General features: G+C 40.8%; 1 protein-coding gene and 1 long non-coding RNA gene across 6 annotated transcripts in view; one reads left to right on the top strand and one right to left on the bottom strand.

The window, feature by feature from the left end:
- Positions 1-22,053, bottom strand: part of NTNG1 (netrin G1) — a 158,797-nt gene that overhangs the window by 94,745 nt on the left and 41,999 nt on the right. The gene's annotated exons all lie outside the window — the stretch shown is intronic.
- On the top strand, positions 1,767-8,294 carry LOC114014465 (uncharacterized). The gene is made up of 3 exons (XR_008734722.1): positions 1,767-3,073; positions 5,922-6,001; positions 7,869-8,294. It is a non-coding gene; the product is annotated as an uncharacterized LOC114014465 (long non-coding RNA).

Here is a 22,053-nt window from a genome sequence, read left to right on the forward strand (position 1 = left end):
AACTACTGACATAGTCTACAAGCTCTGGCTTTAGGGCGAGGTACCCATTTTGCAAGCATGGCAAGGGCACCTGGCTGCATCACACGGTCTGGTCACGCTCAGTGCCCGTAACTCTCAAGTGGAGTTACTGAAGAAGCTGCTGACTAGGGCTGACTGGTACCAGTAGGGTTTCCCCTCAGCTGGCTGGATTTAGTTTGTTGTAGCACTCAGTGATGTCTGTTTGTGCCAGCCAGCTTGAACCCTCATAGTGGTGTCTGAGGTGCTCTGCAAGTGTCCCCACCTGGGACGTCCCTAGACATCCCTCCCACTGGGCAGGAACATCGCCTTACCAAGTGCATCTCGAGGAACAACTTGGTGGCGGACAGGACAGTGACCCTAGAGTGAGGGTCTTGGCTAAAAACAGAGGTCTAGCAGTAGTACGACCTTTGAGCGTCAGCAGGGGAGCCAGCAGCCGCGCTGCAGCTGCTGTTCAAGGGTTAAAGTCCAAGCGCTGCTGCTCAGGCAAAGCCAGTCTCTCATCAGGACAGCTCCTCAGCGCATCCGCGCAGGCTTAGGGCTTGATTGAAGATGTTGCTTCTTTCAATCTGCTTCCTGTCCACTCTAACGCCCCATGGACTTTTTTACTCAGGAACAAAGACAGAGTGGCTTAACCCTTCTGCAGCATGAATATTGGAAGCTGTATCACAGATTACATGCTGTAATAGACACCTGGCTAAATCCCTATAGAGGATTATAACTTGCATTTTCAAACTGGTTAAGGCTGCTGAGGTCAAGCAGACCAAGATTTTAAAAAGGAGCAAAATAAATTTTCAGGAAGCAAGTCACAGCAGCTGATTTCTGTACCACTGCCTCAAGGTAGTTAGCTCAGATGTGCAAAACCAAAAATAAATACAGTCTGCCTCACGTTTGGCGTGAGGTTGTGCAGTAAATTACCACATTTGAGTCACACTTTTGGCAATAATAGAGTATTTCTGTCTTCCTTTCCAAGAGATCATTACAAGCAGTTCGCTTGGTACTGTGCTGTACATTGTATATTACTAATTAGCCAGTAATAGCTAATAGCAGCAATTGCCCTAATGCTTACATTTTGCATGTGGTTTCTAACAAGGTATTACCTGTTTACCGTGACAGCGCCAGATAATGAAACCATTAATTGGGAGATACTACTCATTAGGCATTGTCCTACTAAGGGCAAAGAGTCAAGAGTGGTGGAAGATTGGCAAGGCACAGAATCTGTCTCATGATAATTGATGTTATCAAACTGACTACATCCATTAGCTGGTTTGAGAGCATCTCGGTCAACGTCTGCAGAATTATTGTTGTGATGAAGACAGGGATGGTTGTAGACAGGAACATTTTACCATCAATAGCCTTTCATCACTGCAGTGACAGCATTTTAAGTTAAAGTGATTTAAGTTAAGAAAGAAAAAGTGCTAAAATCTCAGTGGAAGATTTGATGCTCTTTCACAGAGCTCCCAAGTGAGAGGCATCTGGATGACGAGACAAGCACTTTGAACTCTGAGCAAAACCAGAGAAAAGAAAATAAAAAGCATGTTTAAATCAATAACTTCTGGGGAGACTTAAAAAGATTAAACCAGGGAGGATCTGACTGGCCAAAAATAAATAATAATGCTTAACAACTTTGTGCACTTTTAAGCTTGGAAGTACATTGCAGATTATGGCCCTGACTCCGCAACAAACTCAGTGCAAGCAGGCCCTTAAAATTCAGATTTTTAAAGGATATTTAAGCCTTTAAAGGCCTGGAACATAGCCTCATGGAACACAGACCTTGCTAATTAATCTTCACGACAACACCTCCATGAGATATGGGATACTATCCCAAATTTACATACAGATGCAGAATTAGAGAGAAATGCTTTTGCGTGATGAACTCTGTAATCCCTGATTATATTGTCCTGTTTCTTCCAAAGCCTTTTGGTAGATCATGTGAAGGCATTCTGGGCACTCAGAGTAGCTCTCAGATTATTAGATCATGCCTCTCTCCAACACTGTGAACTGAAAATGTATAATAGGAAAAAAAAATAATATTTCCAGCACCAAATGCATCGGTGCATTTGGCAAATGCACTTAGGTCAGCCCATCCATGAAAGCACTCCTTGGACAAGGCAGCAGAGGGTATCAATCTCCAGCGTAATGCTCAGCTCACGTCAGCACATTTTTGTCCAAGTTGCTTTTCTGGCCATCCTGCTGCCCTGCAGGACCTCTGGCAAGGAAGGCACGCAGGAGCTACAGGGGGTCTCCTCAACCAGGAATAGCTTCTACTGTCAATAACAACCACCTCGGTGTCTCTACCTCATGTTTTGTGGTCTGATACAGATCTCATCTTGCTCACTTTCTGATTATTTTGGACTATCCATGAATTCAGTGTGGAAGCCACTGATGGGGTAGAGAAAGGAGAGGTCTAAAACACTACAGCTGAAAGGTGTCATCCCGGGGCAAGGGAAAGCCAGCACAAAGGCAGGTTGGTCTGTTATCACAGACAGATGGTCTCAATTATTGTGGTGATCACAGAGGGAACATGAGAGCATCAAAAAACTGAGAAATCAAATCACCTTGGTGGTGACAGGGGGAATCAGGGTGCTGGAAACACTGAAAAACTACCTTTTATTTTCTTTTCTTTTTTACTGTGGTTATAAATTATTGCGGCCAGACTTTCAGTCCACAAGGGAAATGTATGGATAGCAAAATGTCTGAGAAACGTGTGAGAGTGGGGAGTGCTTTAACAACCCTGACCAGCCCCACCTGGGTCCCTGGCCAGGCCCTATTTAAGCTCAGGCTGGGGCTTTCATCTGCCTCGTTTTCTTGAGTTGGGTTCAGTTTTCTTTTGTTTTGTCTCCTGCTGCGGCTTCCTCGATGACCCTGCTTTGCCTGCTTGCTGTGTGTGGGGCGGTTGATGGACGGTTTGTGTCTCCTGGTTGTGCTCAGGTCATGTGGGATGGTGCCCACCGGTGAGGTCGCGGCTGGTGCTGGGGTGGTCCTGTGCCCTTGTGTTGCGTGACTCTGCTCCTGTTGCTCTTTGGTGCTCACTGAGGGATACGCAGCGAGCGAGGAGGTAAGACACAACAGAAATGCAAAGCTCCACATCTGGCCCTAGGCGACAGTGGAGTAGGTTTAGATTAGCTGAGTATGTGAGTATGAAATCAGATTGTGGGATGTGAAATCATGGGAGCATGGAAATTTTTTGTTGGATAAATTTCAGGAAGACTGATGGTGTGAGCAAATTGGAACACTGCAGTCTGGGTGGGCTCCGGCAGTATGCTGCCGGGGGTGGGCCAGCAGCCCCCCCCCCCCCTCCCCGGGATGGGCAGGGTGGTAGGTGTGAGCTGCATTTGGCTGGTGCTGCCTCGCAAGGGGTGGGATGTGTGGGAGTGGCAGGAGGCTTTGTTCTAACAGATCACACAACTGAAAAAGTAAGTAAATGTAACTAGTCCCATTTTTCCTGCCTGCAGACAAACTGAAGAAATGTGCCTTGCCACAGTGGTGGAGGCAGGTAGGACATGATGGTTGTGGCTTCTGCAAAAGGTTGCTCTTGGAGCTTTCTAACTGGTGTCCAAGGAAGCTCCATCTTCTACCCCCGTGGCCCCTACCCCTACAATAAAGGTTTGCTTGCCCTCCTGGTGGGCAGCTGTTGAGTAGTATCTCTGGAGGCTCATGCAAAGTATTGATGCCACAAGTCTTGGAAATTGAGTACCTTCAGATAGGCCAAGAATTCCAACCTGATTTCTGTTGTCGACCAAGTGATGTAAGCAGAAGAGAGCACCCATGTGGTGTTTAATGGATGAGCTACAACAGTGTTCAGAACCCTATCTCATGCTAGTTCCAGTAAACGTGTCTTTCTTGGACAGCTCTTCGGGTAGACCATTCATTGCAGCCCCAAAAACCAGTCGCAGTCATGCGCATACAAACTCTCATGTGAGGCTAGAAATAAGCAGCGTAGAATGACAACTAAATGTTCTAAGGGTATCGAAAAATGAATCTAGTTTTGTAATGACTTAAATGAAAACTAGATGGGTCTGGATCTCTCCACTAAAGGACAGCATTATTGTGATTTTTTGGTTTGTATTTTAAAGGGAGGTACAGTGAAAACTGTTTTTCACAAGGCTGTTACTGGTTAGCTAGATCTTAATGTGGTAAACATTTTGGAAGTAACAGGATGGGCTTATGCTGCAGTTTAAAAATCTTCTGTCCTTAATACATCTGGACTAAACCTTCCTGTCATCAAATTGCCACTTCAATAGTTTAATGATAATGTTGCATACACTGTTTCCTTATTGAGAAAGATGCACAAAACCCTCTATTCTTTTTTTTCTCTTAGCCATAGTATTTTTTTAATCTGGAAGGTTTCTAAAACACTATAGTTCCATTAATATTGCTTCAAGAATTACCTGACTGTCGACCAAACAGTTACAGCTTTTTAATAGCACAGCTATCCTACAGTGTCTAAATATTCAGAGTAGAACTGAAGATGGCTGTATTTGACTTGACATTGTAAAGTATTTCATATAAGCACATTCAAAAATGGACAGTGTAAAATAACAAACTATTACTAAACAAGCGAAGAGTTTTTTGTTTATTCCTACTGTATTTAAATGTAGAGTAATAAGAGAAGCCCACACTGGTACATGCAGTCACTAAAAAGCAAATAGTATGAAGAAAAAACACTTTTAAGATGACATCCACTTAACCTCTGTGCAGGTTCCACCTAGGTAGTGGAAGTCCAAAATGCTAATGTCTCACTAGGAGTATGTAAAAACAACCTCAGCACTTACACATGTGGTACATGCAATAACTCAAGCTACTTGCTGGGCTTGGCTGACTGAACAACGCTATAAGTAATAGGCTTTGTAATTTGTACTTAATTTGGGAATTTTCAGGTTCAGGGAAGCTCAATATACGGTCACAGAGCAGTATTATATAGTTGCAAATGGGCATGTTTGTAAGGGTGGGTGTAAGGCTGCACGTATGCAGATGCACGCAGGGTTCCTGTCCTGCTGGGGCTTTGCACCTGCTTGCTTGCTACCTTTTCCTCTGAGCACAGCAAAACAGATCAAGGGCTTCCAATCACTAAAGCTAATTTTACACTAAATTAGAATGAGGCTACTCTTTAAAACAGCACAAATGTAACTCTTCTGGGTTTGGAGGGGGGCCTTGAAACATTTAGAAAAAACTTAAGAAATCCCATTGTGTCAGTTTTCCAGTCCAGCAACTTCCAGTGGATCTAATGGAAAATCCCTTTCCTTCAGAGCTGCACCTTTGCTGTGGGCTCAGCCGTGCCTCAAGCAAGCCTTAGCCTGCAACCTAGCAGTGTGCTGCTTGCACAGAGCAACACCCCTGCCCCCACACTCCTACTGGGGAGCAGGTGGTCTCTGAGCTGGCAGCTTCTCTAAGGACAAATTCCCTGCAAACTTGGGAGATCCCACCTCTGTACCTAGCAATTATGTTGCTGTGTGGTGAGCTGGATGACAGAGCTGATGTGTCTGGAAAGCAAGTATGTTTTCCCTGTCTTAGTTTTCCACTGACTCAAGTGCTGATACTGCCCGAAGGGATGCAACAGCTGGGGAAGCCAAGCGGTGCAGATTGGCTTAAGGGCAACATGAAAATGCACTCTAAATTGTGAACAAAGAGCTAAATTATGCCTGTGCTGTCATGCTCACGCTTATCTGTTAAAAGGTCATTTACGTATACAAATAGCTACTTGTATGTGCAAGTGTTTATGCTGTAAAAAAAAAATATTCTGGGGGTGTAAATGTGTACTGGATGTGGGCCCAACCAGTTCTGTCCCAACAAAATGACTTTCGCTACATATGTCACCTCAAGGCATTTGTCACCCCAATGATTTTATTCTTACGAAGGGCAGCAGGATTTAGGACAAGACATTCAGATTATTTCCTTTCCTACAGATGTAAACACAGCACCTGCAAATGCTACTGGGGTCAGCACTGAGGGTATTTCTGTTGCAATCTCTACAATCTAAACTCAGGTACGAAGAAATATTTTTTTTCTACAGGCAGTATTTTTTTTCCTAGATACATATACATGGTAGCATGCTTCAGATTTTTTTCTTTGCTTCATCTGAAAATGCTATTCTTTCCTATGAGTAGAACTGTAGAATATGCTATACCAGGGAAGTACAGCTGAGTTTGATTGAAGGTTATGTTATCTCATTGTGATTGTAGGTTTCGCTTTTAGTCTGCCAGCATTCGGAGCTATCACGATGAAGACTGAGATACCAAAATGCACTGTATCAAGCTACTCTGATGGACACAAAGTTTATACAAAACTTTTTTTCATGCACCAAAACACATAACTCTTGTACTAGGAAGTTAAAAGGGGAAATAACAAAACCAAACCCCAAACCTAACTGCCTTTGTAAAGACAAAGAGTCCTTGTTTAAGTATTCACCCTCAGGAAAAAGGTTTTACCATTTATTCCCTGCTTATAATTTCCACCAACTTAAAAAGATACTACCTGCTTGCCTAAATGTGCAGCTACAACAGACAGTCATTCTGCATGATATCTGTGGGATACCGAGTATGAAGCAGAGTAAGACAATGAGCAGAAGGATACCAAATCCTCTGTGGTATTTATTAATGGTTGCCTGTGACAAACCACTGTTGCCTTTAATAGTTTTCCTGGGGTGATTCCTGCTTCCTCTGTGGGAGACTTTTAAGACTACTAGAGAGGATTCCTAAGGAGTAGTTCAATAACTTTTGTCCAATGTGATGCAAAAAATAGTTGGAAAAATAGTATCTCAAATTTTGCTTTATTTTTTCCAAAAGGAACTAATTTTAGGACAGATGCTCTAATCAAATACCTATACAGCCTACAGAAATTAATGTGTATATTATTGAGAGCCTTACCAAAATAGTAAGTTGATGTTTTATTAATCATCAGAATGAGACAAACACTGAGTGCAATTCAATAAACAGTTAATTCCCTAAATCTGAACAATCTTTTACTGTGTTATCATTGTAGACAGCTTTGCTAAGCCAAGGCAGGTTGTCTTCCCCAGCTATGATAGTCCCTTATTTGGCGTATTATCACACCAGTTTCAACAGGCTACCCATGTCATAGGATGTAGCAATGTAATGTACTTGCTATGAATAAGGATAGCAAAACTGTCACTTCAAGCTATAAGAAAACTTTATCAATCCATGTTTATGCAATATTGCATGTTTATGTAGCATTTTGCTTATTACTTTGTAAGCTGTAAATCTCCAGATGATTTACAAGCAGGTGTGTTCAGCTGCCCACAGAGTTACAGCTGGGGGTGATCAGACAAAGAGGTGAAGTAATTAGTGCTCAGACCAAGCTAAGCCTGGAACACACCCTTTTCCTTTGCCCCACAGGCCTTTTTTTCAAAGAGTTTTTTTTTTTTTTTAATTAATTACATGGCTAATGCCATAGAGAAAAGAAACTGCGGAGCCAGACAACAAATAAAAGGGACTGAAGTGACAAAAGAAATTCTTTGTATTGGGGATATCTCAGCTGTACTTCTGGGACTGTTTGCATCTGTAGGCACTGTTTGTCCTCCTCCTGTGTTATTGATTCTGTGCCCGTGGATTTCATACAAAATTATATTCCTACAATAACCATAATTTTATTTCTGATTCTTAACGTCAGTATTGGTTTTGACAAGTTCTGACCTGTTCCTGTATTAGCAATGTGCCTACTGCCATTTTTAATAAACTTTAGAGCCGATGGATTAACACTGGGTGTCAAACATGACAATTAGAATTGGTGATGTTATGGAGAAACACTGGTTTTAATATATATATATATATAAACTTACTATTGCCATGGAATCTGCACTCATTTCTGTTGTGTTTGATCATTTTTTGCTACAGAATTCCCAGGCTCAGAGGACCCTTCCGTGTATGTGAACCACTTAAAGATGAATGAAAAGGAACATAAACAAAAATGACAATTGTAAGTGAAATCCAATTTCACCTCATTTCTCTTAAAAGGTGTGCTACATTGTTTTCCCTTCATTTGTGTTTGTCAGGGTGAGAAAATAAATATTTTTAATGAATCACAGTGTATACCTACATAGTGTGGAATTGTTCCAGAAACAAAATCAAATGTTGGATTTTAATCTACAGCGAAGGGATGTCCTATTAGTATTCACAATGAATTGTGTGATGTCTGCACATTCAGATTATAGCACATAGTGCTTTGAAAGAGAACAAAGACACTCATGAAATCCACATTATGATACTCCATCAATGTAAGTAATTCAATCAAAAAACCATACAGTATCTTTTCAGGAAGGGCTGCAAACTTTGTGAAAAACTAGTAATTTGTTCAGTTCTGTGCCAGAAATTGTCATGTTTTTTCCTTTATTACCTATATCCATAATTAAAAACAAATAACTGCACGGCTCTGAAAAAATACACAATAATTTCCTACGCTAATTTGTACTATGACTATTATCTGCAAATTTATAGTTCGGTATGGTACGTGATTCCACTGACTCCTAACAACCTTTCATTTTCAAAATTTATTTCATCACAGCATGTTGAAATATAGAGAATCCAAACTGGCTGGGTGGCAGGGCAGGGGGAAGGAGAGCAGCTGCTCTCCTGTCCCCTGCAGAGCAGGGGGCATAATGCCTGCAGGATCCCTACTGCTGCCCCTTGGGCACTGCTGCCTTGGGTGGGAGACTCAGAGCAATGGGAATCGGGGATAAAACCAGTCCCCAAAAATACTTCATGGCCTTAGTTACTGTCCCAAATGACACGGAATACTTCCTGAGTCTGAATGAGTGTTTTCTACCTGAAATAAAATATTGCACCTCTAAGTGCAAGAAAGGCTTATGATAATGTGTGTAATATTTCAGTTAACGCATCAGATGTGTAGCACATGAGCAACTCCCCTGAGCGGAGCCAAGCTTGCTTACTGAGCTGATTGTAGAGTTACTCCCACCCGGCGATGAAGAGGCTTCCTTCACCACAGAGCTGTGGCAAGACTGCTGCGGTACGGCTTCCACTCTGAACTCAGCTTGCCTCCTCTGTTACAAGGAACAGCTACCAGCACATCAACTGGGATAGCTCAGGCAACCCCGTTAGTAAGAGCAGGGCAGCCTGCGCTGTGTAGCACTGCTCGGCACCGATGCTTTTGCTTACATGGATATTGTGCTGCCAATTTGTTATCTGTACTGTTAACACTCTTCTGAGGTTAAGCCTGGGTGTATATGCCAGGATGAGACAGCTGTAACTCATGAAAACTGTAGAATGAATATACACTAAAAAATGTTTGACTTTTGGTAAGCATTAGGTGGGGAAGTTTTTCGCAAGGAGAGACTGAATGTAAGTTTTCTATAGCGGAAAAAACAGTCTTTCTGCAATTGCCTGCTGGGATGCCTGAAGGTAAAGTTTAACGACAAGGATTCCTTTTACCCTAATACATTCCAATCTATTATACAGTAAGTTGATAAGAGAGGCTCTAAGTATGTTCCTTTCCGCCGTACCACCCTGGGAAGCTGTAAATTACAGCATATTATGTTCACTATCAGTTCTACCTATCACAGGCTTGTCTTACAGAAGATGTGATAAAGAGAAACACCTTGGATAAAGTAATGCAATTAACTGCTGCCGTTTGAAATCTGAAAAATTACTTTTTCTTATCCCAGCCTGTCTAGCTGTTCAACCATTTTTGAGCAAAAATGCTGTTTAATGACTTGATGGCTGACTGGAGGACTACTTTCCAACAGATTCTGTTTCTTGTAGTGGTACAGGGCAGATCAAAATCTTGCACCAGCCACCAGTATCCTGGCTGTGCAGCCCAGAGGTCAGGGATGTTCAGGGGCAGGAGCATACCGGGACAGCCCAGCTCCATCTCCAGCTGCCTCAGTGAGGGGTACGATGGCGACATCACCTCCTTATCACTTGGCTGTGCTTGAGGTAAGATGCTCTGTGGCTGGGTAAGGCAGCACCCGAAGCCAGAACGGCTTGCAGTTGCCTTGCCACAATGATAGATAACGTCCCCATGTGTTCCTACGGTTCCTCTGTAATTTAAACAACCTAGTGTTGTTCAGCCTTTATCCTTAAAGGGAGTTCTAGGTCGCTGTTTGTACTAAAGGAGCTATATGAAGTGCACTTATTAGAATGAGAAATACCTGTTTATAAAATGAGTCACTATTTGTAAGGGTACAAAAATAAAAGACCCGAGAGAAGGTGAGATATTCTTTCCTCCAACACAGAATTTAGGGCTATACTATGCTACAAACCAAACCATGTGCCTCTTTCTTTAAAGATATGCAGCATTTACATTTTTTATATTAAAACATTTTGCATATTCAATCTGAGTATTTTTGGCCCCTAATAAAGTGTTTTAAGGATAAGAAGTGGCATTGCTTTGCTTATAACAATGTCTTTAGACAGCTTACAAAATCACCCTGTTCAACATGGCTGTGATATGGTAATGCAAAAATATTAATAAAAAAACCAAAGGAAAAGGAACTTGAAAAGATTTATGCCCATAGATTTATTAAATTTCATGTCTTCTAAATTTTGATTGGGTATTTACTGAAAGTCCTGCAGTGAAATCAATGGAAAATAACTCCAAATTTTAGCTGATAACTTAAGTCAACATAGGGCTCTAAATAATTTTAAATGGTTTTGAGATTATTTTTGTGAATTTGAATAATTGGTTAAATAATTCTTTACATGGGCACTGGAAATTCAAAACATTGGCCAACAATTAAAATGTACATAAGAAAGCAAGCAAGCCTGCTACATTAGCTTTGATTTTAATAACTCATAGTGACATACTAAGGTTATTTTAAATAATGTATTAGTATAATTTATTTGATAAGCAAGCTGAGAGGTACTTGGTTTTGCCATAGAAGCTATTTAAAAAAAAAAATCTGCTGTCTACCTCTTGCTTCCTTGCAAACATTTGTGACTATCTGTATCTCTTTGCTTATTTGTATATATTTTGGAACACAGTACTGTCTAGGTTTATATTATAAAAACAACTTCTCTACTTGACATTAAGCCCAGTAAACTTTCTTTTTAAAGTTCCAGTATCTTAGATTGCTTTTCTAGACTTATTTTTGTAAACATTATTTTGCAGATGTAAGAGGTGGAAACTTAGAATTACAATATATATGGATACGTAGAAGTTTGCAAACAGCTTTGACTCTGACTTAGGATTTTCTTGTAGGGTCTGTACTCCCCAAACCTGGAGAAACTGCTTGTATACATGTGGATGACTAGGAACTTGGCTGATGCCAAGATTTTGGATATGATGCTCAAAAATAGAAACTTTATTTTTTTTAATCTGCAAGCACGTAAGAAAAGCATTTTAAACTCTATGTTGTATATCTGAAGGGATATTTAAATATTTATTATGTTATAAAATAACCTTATGCCACAGAAAAGATTTTATTAGGACTTTATGGTTTTATTGAAATGCTCTGAAGTTCCTCTCAATGAGGCAAATCCTATCCTGAGATTCTATTAATTTAATTCCTAGTCAAGAATGCACTGAAACCAACAGATGCTCAAACTGAATAAAACCTGAATAGCAATTGAATAAAAGCTCTGGGAGGTATCCCAGTACTTAAAAGGCCCCAGTTGATCCTGTCACTTCCCAGCATTTTTTAGCTCCCTATACATCACGCTTCTCTGAAGCTGGCCTGCTTTGCCATCAGCCATTCTCCCGCAATGTCAGTGGAGGAAAGTGACTTGCACTAGTTTCTGAGTGAGAAAACCCAATGTCACTGCTCTGCTCCTGGAGCTCGGAGATGGGACAGGGCTGATGACGGGAACCTTGCGGCACCCTGGGGCTGTGGGGAGCTTGCAGGCCTGGGGAGCAAAGGCCACAGCCCCACCTGAAGGCAGGTAAAAAGGCCGTAAAACAAATGTCTGACTAGAGTAAATCTAAAGAGTAATTGTGTATCTCTGAGTGTAAGGCAAGCATGTTTCATAGCAGCGCTTGCCTTACCTTTTGTTAATTAAAGAAATGCTTCATAATACAATAGCTGTCATAGATGATATAATTGCTATCACTTTAACTTCATTAAATTACACCGCAGGATGTAAGTCCTTCAGGGCACCTTCATTTAAGATGCTTGATATTTGTCAGTCACCATCATGAATGGGATTTTTTACTTTTTTTTTAATACCACCTACAAATGCCTGGCTCTGTTAGCTGAGTCTAGACTAGCAGGGCAGTCAGGCATGGGCTGGTGTAACTACAAGACAGAAACAGGATGGAAGGCAGATTTGCTGAGATTTTGACTAGCTTATGCACAATAATGAAGTTTGTCATTCTGCAGAAGGATTTAGGATAAGTTATGTAGTAATGGTGCTCGAATTGTGATGTTGTACTGGATAGCCAACATTTGCCATTAAAAAGCACATTATATTGTCAATGACGGATTCTACACCCAAGTGTTTCTCATCCTGCTATTCATTCCCATTCCCAGCCGAAGAGACAGCCAGTGTATTCTCAGCTTACCTTGTGGTCCAAGAGGCACAACTGTGTTGAATACCATAGGTCTGTGTAAAATGTTCAGTTTCATTAACAAGATTAATATAATGGCCTAAGCTAAACAGAAAAAAAAAAGAGGGGAAAAAAAAAAAGCTTTCTGCTGGGCTGCTGAATGTATTAATTACTGCTGCTTGTTTACACATTGGTATAGCAGCAGCATGTCACCGAGTGGTTTGAGCCCACAGCCTGCTGAGGGGCATTGTCCACACAGGGAAGAAGACAACCTCTGCCTGGAGGCATTCCCCATCTTGACAGCATTTTGATACATCTCATTGTCAGTTTCATTATTTTGGTGATGGCCAGCTGCTCATTTGTCACTGTTACAATGACATGCTGTCATGCACTGGTCTTAGCAAAGCTCGGGTGTTTGCTTCTTGTTGTGCCTTGGAGAAGAGGACGCAGAACAGCCACAGCCTATACTCCTGATTTACTCAGGAATAGGAAAACTTCAGGAAGCAGCGCAAAGAATAAGAAGGTTAAGCCCTGTATGTGTTTGGTGCTGTTAGGCTGGCATTTGGGATGGACAGGTCCTTCACGTGTCCCTCAACTCCTGCTAAAGACTGCATGAATCTTTGCATGGATTTAAATTGAAGCAGACTTACTCTGAGACACTCAATTATATAAACAGCAGCAAGAGTCTATAAAACACAATTATCCCACAAGAAATAGTAGAGGAAAAAAAAGGGACACACTATGTTCAATAGGAGATACTGTGAGTAAAATATTTCTCTTAATGACAAACAATTGTAAAGGTTTAAAGAGTGACATTACTGTGACAAGCAATGTACCGCTCCAGTCATCTCAGATGAGGACTTCTCTCCCACTGTGTTTTATTGTTTGGGATTATTTTATTACTGGACTTCACTTAATGTAAAATTAATTACTCCTTATATCCATATTTTTTTAAACCCCACCAATTATCAAGTGTAACATTTAAAATAATTCACCAAGTGAGTTTAATGAAATTACAAATAGACTAAGTTCTGCAAATAGAACGGCTGCTTTGAGAGCAGGCTGCAGCACGCCGCCTGTATGGTGTTAGTGGAACAGGCGGTAACGATGCATGCGTATGCTAGACTTTGGAAATGAAACTTTGCTGAACTGGTGAAATACCAAGAATGATAATTAAATATGAGAGTGGTCTTGTATCAAAATATACCTTTCATCCATAAAAGCAGCACCCCAGACTGCAGTCTCTGTAGGTGCTCTCATGCTTCGTATTTTTAAAATACTTGTTTAAAGGACAGCTGTAGTATAAGTCAAGTCAATGGTGAGAAGGCTGGATGAGGGACTTATTTGGGGTTTTGAATATTTAGTAGGATAGACAAGTAAGAAGGGCTGGAGAAGGCTTACTTAATTTTTGCAGTGATCCAAGATAGACAAAGTACTTGTAAGGACTTCTTTCAGTATAGTTGCTTTTCCAGTTTTAGACGAAACTTCTGTTTTCCCTGCTTTTACCTGACTTAATGCAGAAATCATTACATACAAAGTAGATTCTGTGCTACATCCCTAAGCTACTCCAGAGCTTGAGGGGAGATCACCTTTAGCCTCCTGGGTGGTACCACGAAGGCTGAATAAAATCTCTGGAAAAATATAATTTACTTTTTAGTGCTGTGAAAATCTAGTTAAAATCTGGACTATATTGCTTATATTCCCATCATTAATGAAGTGTTAGGGGAAATCTGTCAGGATTAAAAAGTCAGGATAAAGTGGGAATAACTTTTGTGACTTCGTTAAAGCTGCAGTACACAAAACCCCCAAGGAAATTAAATCCTCAAACATGTATTAGGTTTTCCTGCAGTGTCTTTAACTGAAAACAATTTCCTCTGAAAAATGCATTAAGACTTCAGAAGCTGAAGATTTTGATACTCAGATATGTGTAAACTAAATTACATTTTGTTTCCCTGACCAATCACAATTGATGCTGGTACCATTATTGGGATTTTTACTTGTGAAAGTGCCACTGAATGCTTAACTGCTTCAGAAACGGGCAGTTATAGGGGCAGAGGGGCAGCATTCAAGGCAATGCTTTTCATGGGAAGAAGCATTTACTGACACGTGCTATTGCAAACCTTCTGGCCAGAAAATGTGAATTCTTTTGTCACAGCTGAGAGCCTTTGCTCCCCAAAGGAGCCTCCCTGAAGTCACTGCAGCTGTATCTGAGAGCTGACTGTGTGAACCACATACAACACCGTATAAATGAGATTGGTAACCAGAGCATCGAGGGAGTGGCTGCTTACAAAAATCCAGCTCTAAGGCACAGCAGTCCTTACTCCTGTACTTCTACAGGTAGGCTTTGGGATGTGTCCTTGGTCAAAGAAGTAGTCTGAAAAGAAAGAAACTTGGGAGGGGGGGGCGGAAAAAAAAAGACTAGGACTAAATTCTGAAACAAGTCAGTGACAACTGTCGGCAACACTGGATAAAACTGAAATAGAGAGGTGATAATGGTATGAAACAGGGAAGGAGGAGTGTGAAGAACTGAGGTCGTCAGAAAAAAAAAGGCAATAAACAATTGAAGTTTAAAAAAGGTAACTTCTTGTTACTTTTTTTCTTTAATCTTCAGGTCATTTCCCTGAATATAAAAGCCAGAAAGCCACAGCCAGGTCTGTCTTTCATAAATGGTAAGGCATACTGGTAGTCCTGCTGGTTCCTCTTGAAAACAGCTGATAGGGAAGGTCTGCTGTTAATGCAGCTCTGCTAATTTGTGATGAGTATGCAGAAGGTCCCACTCGCCAGGAATTATGAGCGACCCACCCAGAGGCAGTTTACTTGTCAATGGGGCCAAGCATCTTTCCAGGCAAGGTTCTGACTAAAAAGTACCTTTTCCCCCCTTTGCCATTTAAGCCCTCTTCCTGGGTTTCTCAGGTATTTGGCTACGGTTCCTTTCCTTTTCCTAGAACATGATATTATAGCAAAAAGTACTTGTGCCAATCTCTCCTCATAACTCTGCTTCTGACCCATCATGCCCATAGTCACTATTTTAGTCATGGTCCCCGTTTCTTTATTCCGGTTGCTAACACCCTCAGAAGGGTAACCATTATAACAGCAACAAAACACACAGCATGTCACCCATCCTTAGTCCCAGCACAGTGGATATGCTCACATGGCAAAATCGGGGAGTAACTACAACACAAAAATGCCCATCTATGCCAGCACGACTCTATCCTGTGTTGGTAGCATTAGCACTGGAAGTGTAGGGTAACAGGATCACACACTACTTACGAGTTCCCAGAGGTCTTGGCTCCTCGTTCCTACCTTTTTTTTTAATATGTGCTAACACAGTCCAAATAGCGTAACTACATTCATACACATAAAATCACACCTTCATTTTGCTGTGCATGAGGCAAAGAGTCGAGTGTCTGATCTGAAGGCAGCAGACTATCTACAACGAGGAATTTTGCACGCAGAAGAAAAGCATAAGAAAATGAAAGGTCGCTGTCTCGAGGTGGGTAAAGAAGATGGGATGGAAAAGTGCTAGATTAGAAAAAAGTGAAGAAGTGAATTACCATTAAGTCATTTTCCCTGCTGTCTAATTTCCTCTCATTCCTCCATGTGGATGTTATGCTAAATGACAAAACAAGGGGTAAAAACCAGGACAAGAACTTCTCATGCAGAACAGCCACAAGTGCAACTTTGTAAGTCCTCTTTTTCCTCCCATCTTTTCCCCAAAAGTCTAAACATGCTCTTAAAAGGAGCGTATGTTTGTGAACCAGCGGTGGGCTGTTAATGGAACTTGACCATAATTTATTTTTATGGCTTGCAAAGTTAAGTGATTTTACTTAACATGCCATTTTTAAATCTAAATGCATGAGAATACAGAGAAGGAAAAGTATGAGATACAGCAAATGTACTAAGGAAAATTTATACATCTCCACTGAAAAATAAACTGGTGGTCTGGTTCACTGATACTGTATTTCTCCAGCATGAGGCAACTCTAGCAGGTAAGCCTCCTACAGAGTTTGACAAATAAGTCTACCTGGTTCCTCTAAAATATTTATTCAAATGAGGGAGAGATCTCACAGTTTAATACCAATTCACTTAATGGACGGACCGCTGAGTGGGTGCACTAATTGCGTTAAGACAGGTATCGCACAGAATTTTGTTTGCTGGGTGCAAAGGTTTAGTGGCAGGTCAAAACTAATTTATGTTAATTGTTTGGAGCTACTATGTCATATTTGTCATCATCACACCTAATACCCTCTACTTGACAGTTAATCTCAGCCTAGCTACTAAAAAGAAAAGGGTCCTCATATACTCGGGACCTCTAAACCCTTTCTGACTAGAGCTGCTACTAGCTCCACTAGGAAAACTCTTCAGGAAACAAAGCTCCTGTTGGTGATACAATCATCCTGAATGCTTGGTAAGATCTTTTATCAGGCTCTAGTGATTATTTTGAATTTTAAAGTAAACATTTCAATTTTTTTCCTGCTTTATTGACACCGCTGTAAGAAGTAAAGCAAGAAAATGAATTATACAAATGCACAAAGACAAACTTCATGTCTGTTGTAAAGTTATACATGGTCTTATACCTTACTCTTACTATTATTTAAGCACTAGATTGGAAAGCAATCTTTAAAAAACATATAAATCAGCTATGACTGCTATGATTTATTTGGTTTACATTCTTTTGCCTTCTTTTCAGTACCTCACACTTTTGTTGTAAACAGCTATTTATGATCACCTCTTTGTTGTTCGGACAAAAAAAATGGACAGGTCAGTAAAGACGGACAGAGTGGCCATCTGGTTAAATAACGTATTTCAAGAGGGCTACAGGAGATAAAAGAAAATCTGACAGTTCACATTTGCCTTTATCCTTCACCACGTCCAAGGATGCCCCCCAAATATGACGTATACTTGAATATATTCTTGATTTTCTTTAAAGCTAATGTGCCTAAAAATACCCATAAAATCTTCCAGATACTAACTGGAACATTATGCCTTATTTGCACAGGAAGCTTCATATTCCCACTTCTGCCTCAAACCAGCCAATTTCTAGGAGAAACATCAAGCAATTCACTGTGTGTGCCTGCAAAGCCTGGGTCATGCTGTTGTCAAATGATGAGATTCAAGGCATTGCAAACTACGTAACGGGTACAGCAAGGCTTCAGGTGGGCTCTTTTGTAAACTGCCTCATCTACACTGATCTGCCAACTGGCATTTTTCTGTAGGCTTTTTAATTTCTTTTCCCCTACTGTAATTATGAGAGGTACATCAGTGCCTAAGGCTATGTTACTATCTCTAGACTCAGGCGCTTTAAAGTAATGTCTGTTTTTTGCATCTTCTATTTTCTAGTTTGGTATTAACGCAGACGTATGTCGTGGCTTCTCAGTGTGGCAGCTGTAGGTATCCTCACTTCTCAGTGGCCCTGCCTGGCCTGAGTATGTTTGCATAAAGATAATGCATAAAAGATGTTTTCCCCACAGAAACCACAAAGTAAATGTAACAAGTAATCAATCGTCTGAACAGCAATCAGGAAACCTCTTAACGAACATCCTACACAAACACAATAATTAATCTCAGCTATGACCTGAATAGCAATTAATATAATCAGCTTCAAATGGTGTGCCTATTGTACTCGGTTTTTGGCTGTCACAGTGAGGATGTTATATGCAATATAAACATATTGGTTTGTTTTGAAGAATACTAATTTCAGGAGGGAAAGGTGACACAAATGTTTTATGCAGATCAGGTTGTTTGTTCCTACGTGTTCAGACTAAAGCAAAACACAGTGTCAATGTCAAAGCAGAACAAAAAGGATATATACACTCAGAAACTACAAAAATAACCAAGCCACCAAACCTAACACAAAGCACCCAGCAAACCCAGCTCTCTAACCACAAAGCCTCACACAAGCAATCGCGGTCTGTGAACATTAAGTGGCAGAGAAAGAGAAGTGTTTGGGCACAGGCTCAATGTAGGCAGTGTAAACTTAGCTCTCCTCTATTAATTAGTTGGACATGTAATTTTGAAAACCACAGGCTGATCCTCGTATGCTAGTATAAGTCTGCCAAATGCCATTTTACTCATTTAGTCCAGTTGAAGATAGCTAATGCAAATCTTTTGGGACAATACATTTCCTTCCCTGAATTAGTAAGTAACGCTTAAAAATTTCATAAAGTGAATTTTGAAAGTCTCATTCACTCTGCATTCATGTTGGGCAATAAAAGCAGGCAGGAAGGTTTCACTCCCCAGCAGGCAGGCTGGAGGCAGCCGGGCACGGTAACATTGATATTGCAGCACTGCAGAGGTGTTTTTAAAATATACGAGCAAAAGTGTTTTCCCTAAGGAATAAAATCATGCACCTATCTTCCAGTCACACTTCTAAGAATCTTTTCTTTTACACAGCTTTTCTTTTTACAGATCCTAACTACTAAAATTAATGTTGGAAATGCCTAAGGAAATGTGGCCGAAAACAAGCTCCTCCTTGGACAAATACAGGTAACTTACTGACTTTCAGTATCAAATATATTTAAGGATGGAATTTACTTCATACTGTTTATTTATTTAACTTGGCTGTCATTTCAAAATCATGGGGGAGGGAAAAAAGAGGAATTCCTTGTCTTTTCCCTAGTGGCAGCTCAAACTAGTTGAGATTGCACAGATGCTCTCTAGGGATTGTTAAGAAGCGCTCATCATGACATTTTTCTCAAATGACACTGAAATTGTCTTACGAGTCATTAGATCCATCACTTAGATTTAACTATGCATTATGCACATTATATCAGGTACATGAAAAGGTAGGGCTGGCCAAAGGATGGAAAATTCTGACAGGTAACCGTTGAACAGTTACATGTCAAGAAGAAAATAGGTTGTTAATAATAACCTCACTTACAAAGGAAAAGGATGAGGAGCAATGTAAAAAGAAGGGGGGGAAATCAGAAAAGTAATAGGGCTAGAGGAAGGAGTGGAATACAAGACAGGAATGTGCTAACAGTGGTTCAAGAAAGACCCCAGCACAACTAATAAAACTTAACATATATTTTATTGAAGATTTTTCCTCATCAATAATTATTTTCTGCTCTTCTGTGTGGTGTCTCCACAGACAGTTCTTGTTTTCACTTCCTCCACCATGCTTCAATGCACATGTATGTTTTCCTTCTACATATAGTGTGAAAGCAAAATAAAAGTGTTCCTAATTTCTCAGCCGCTGAAAGAACACCCATTGCCATTTCTACTGTGGCCTACACTTTCTTTCCCTTTGCCAAAGAAGGAATCAGCAACTCCCAAATTCAGTTTGTTTTGTCCTCCATTCCACAGAAAATGCCATTTTTAGAAAGCAAGCCTCCTCGTTCCCTCTGCCCTCCCTGTCTCACAATGCATGGCCAGTTCCTTTGGATTCCTTTGTGGCTGCTCTTATCTGCTGGTACCAGCAAGGGCTCATTCTGCCTCCTGAGTCCCACGGGCACAGTTCACATCCAGGTCCTGCTGCTCCAGGGACCCCAGCAGCCGCGCTGTCCTCAGATAGCCTCCGGGATCTTCTCCTCTGCGCTCGCAGGCATAAGGCAGGCAGATGGGCTCTCAGATGGTGATGAGGACAGCAAGGCACAGGATGTGCAGTGTCCCTTGTAGAGAGTGAGTAGGAACAGACTATGAAAGGGGGGTCAAGCAGTTTCCAGCCATGCTTTGAAGAGGACAAGAGATCGTATGAAGAAGTTTGAGATTTCAAAGTCTGGGCTCAAACTCAAAATTTTTAAATTTTAAGATTTTACTTGAAAGAAAATTTACACTTACAATTATTTCTGTATTTAGCATATAAGTTGTTAAAATGACACAAAACACTGATATTTTTTTTTTCTTGGGGGAGGGTAAAAAGAAAAGAAAAAGTCAGATACACAAAAGAGAGGAATGGCAGCACTACACTAGATAGACCACGACTTTTACTTGTGAGATTTTCATACTTGCAGTGAAATCAACCTTTTTATTTCAGTAGGTAACATCTTCTATTAAAAAAAAAAACAAAACACCAAAATAAAACAAACAAAAAAACCCTAGCTCTACAGACCGTCTCTAGCCAGTTCAGTTGCTGCGGTATAAATGAGTGGGTTAAGTATGTTAAGGGTATCCCTGCTGAAATGTAAAATGCAAGTGCTGAGTAGCCAGCCAAGCCGTATGAAAGCATACCAGCTGGGCTGGGACAGGAAAGGAGGAAGGTCAGGAACTCTGAAAAGAAAGAGGATCAATACAAAAGTCTTGAGAGGAATGAATTTGAGCCCAATGGAGAAACAGAACACTACCTTAGGTGAACTGTCAGAGGCAGCTGCCTGTTCTAAAAATAATAGTGCTTGCTCTTTTGCTCAAGTTTCTTTTTCTCTTTTTTTTTTTTTTTTAATTTCCTTTCCTTTTCTGTTTTCTCTTGATTGATAACAGAAAAAATTGCTGTTTTCTTTTCTTCTCCCCCCCCCCCCCATATGCTATTTCAAAACTGCTGAAATCTGGCAAGAGCAAAAAGGTGAGAAAAATAAAAGATTAAAAACGTTAAAGTATATTCAGCAGCCAGGAAGCTGACCCAAAACTTCAGGTAACAAGTTCATGCAGGTGTCAACTTAAAGTTCAGATGGATCAACATTTGAAGTGAATTTTCTGCAGGGTTTTTAGAGAGAAAGGTAAGAAATGTGGCAATAAAACTAGAAGAAAGCTTTCGAGCTTCCTTTGGGCGTGCAGTCTGCTCCGCAGCTCAATTTAGCTGGAAGAGATATTCAAATAGTCCAGATTTTTCTTTCTGCATTTTCTCAGATATTGTTTATTAATTAAGGGGTATTAGTGAGAAACCACACTAATACTCTTCCCCTCTGAAGAATGGCTTGCTTTCCCTAGACTTGGTATCAAGGGAGAGCTCCAGTATGGGTCCTGGGCAAGGTGCAAGGTGCAGAAGGAAGGAGAGGAAGCACAAAGCTCACTCCACGTCATCCCCCCGCTCTCCCATCTCTCTGCCCTTCCTGAAGCTAAATTTTGTCTAAAGGCTTTAATAACCCTTACCATGGTGGGGCCTGGATCACTGGGACCATGAGCAGTTTCTGAAAAATAGAAATGCTGATCAAGAACAAGACAGCAGGACTAACTCTGCTAAAGCCAATCATGTTAGTCTGGATTTAACTTGTGCAAACCAGAGCAGAGCATGGACCTGAACAGCTGGACAACAGTAATTACTGTACAGAAGGCAATGTTGTGTAAACCTTAGTCCTTCAGAGTCTCTTCATTCAAATCTTTAGCTTTAAGGAATCTTTGTATTTTCAACTTAGTTACAGCTATGATGTACAATGGGATATGCTGCATGCTAAAGACCTCGGCTATCAATTAGTAATAGGCGGGAATGAAAGATTAATATCTAATGTATGACTGATACCGTCTCCAGTGAGAATGGCTGGGTATTTTACGTGCATGGCTGCATGTCTGGGGAAGACACAGTGAGCTGCTTGATGCCCACAGCAGTTGGCACTGAACAGTTGGCAGCTTCTTCATCTCCCTCTCAGGAGAGCGCGCGCTTTACACCAGGGCTTGGTTTCATGTTTAAATCTTGCAAAACCTGCCATGGAG

This window comes from Falco cherrug, chromosome 12, assembly GCF_023634085.1.
Source record: "Falco cherrug isolate bFalChe1 chromosome 12, bFalChe1.pri, whole genome shotgun sequence".
NCBI classification, from domain to species: domain Eukaryota; kingdom Metazoa; phylum Chordata; class Aves; order Falconiformes; family Falconidae; genus Falco; species Falco cherrug.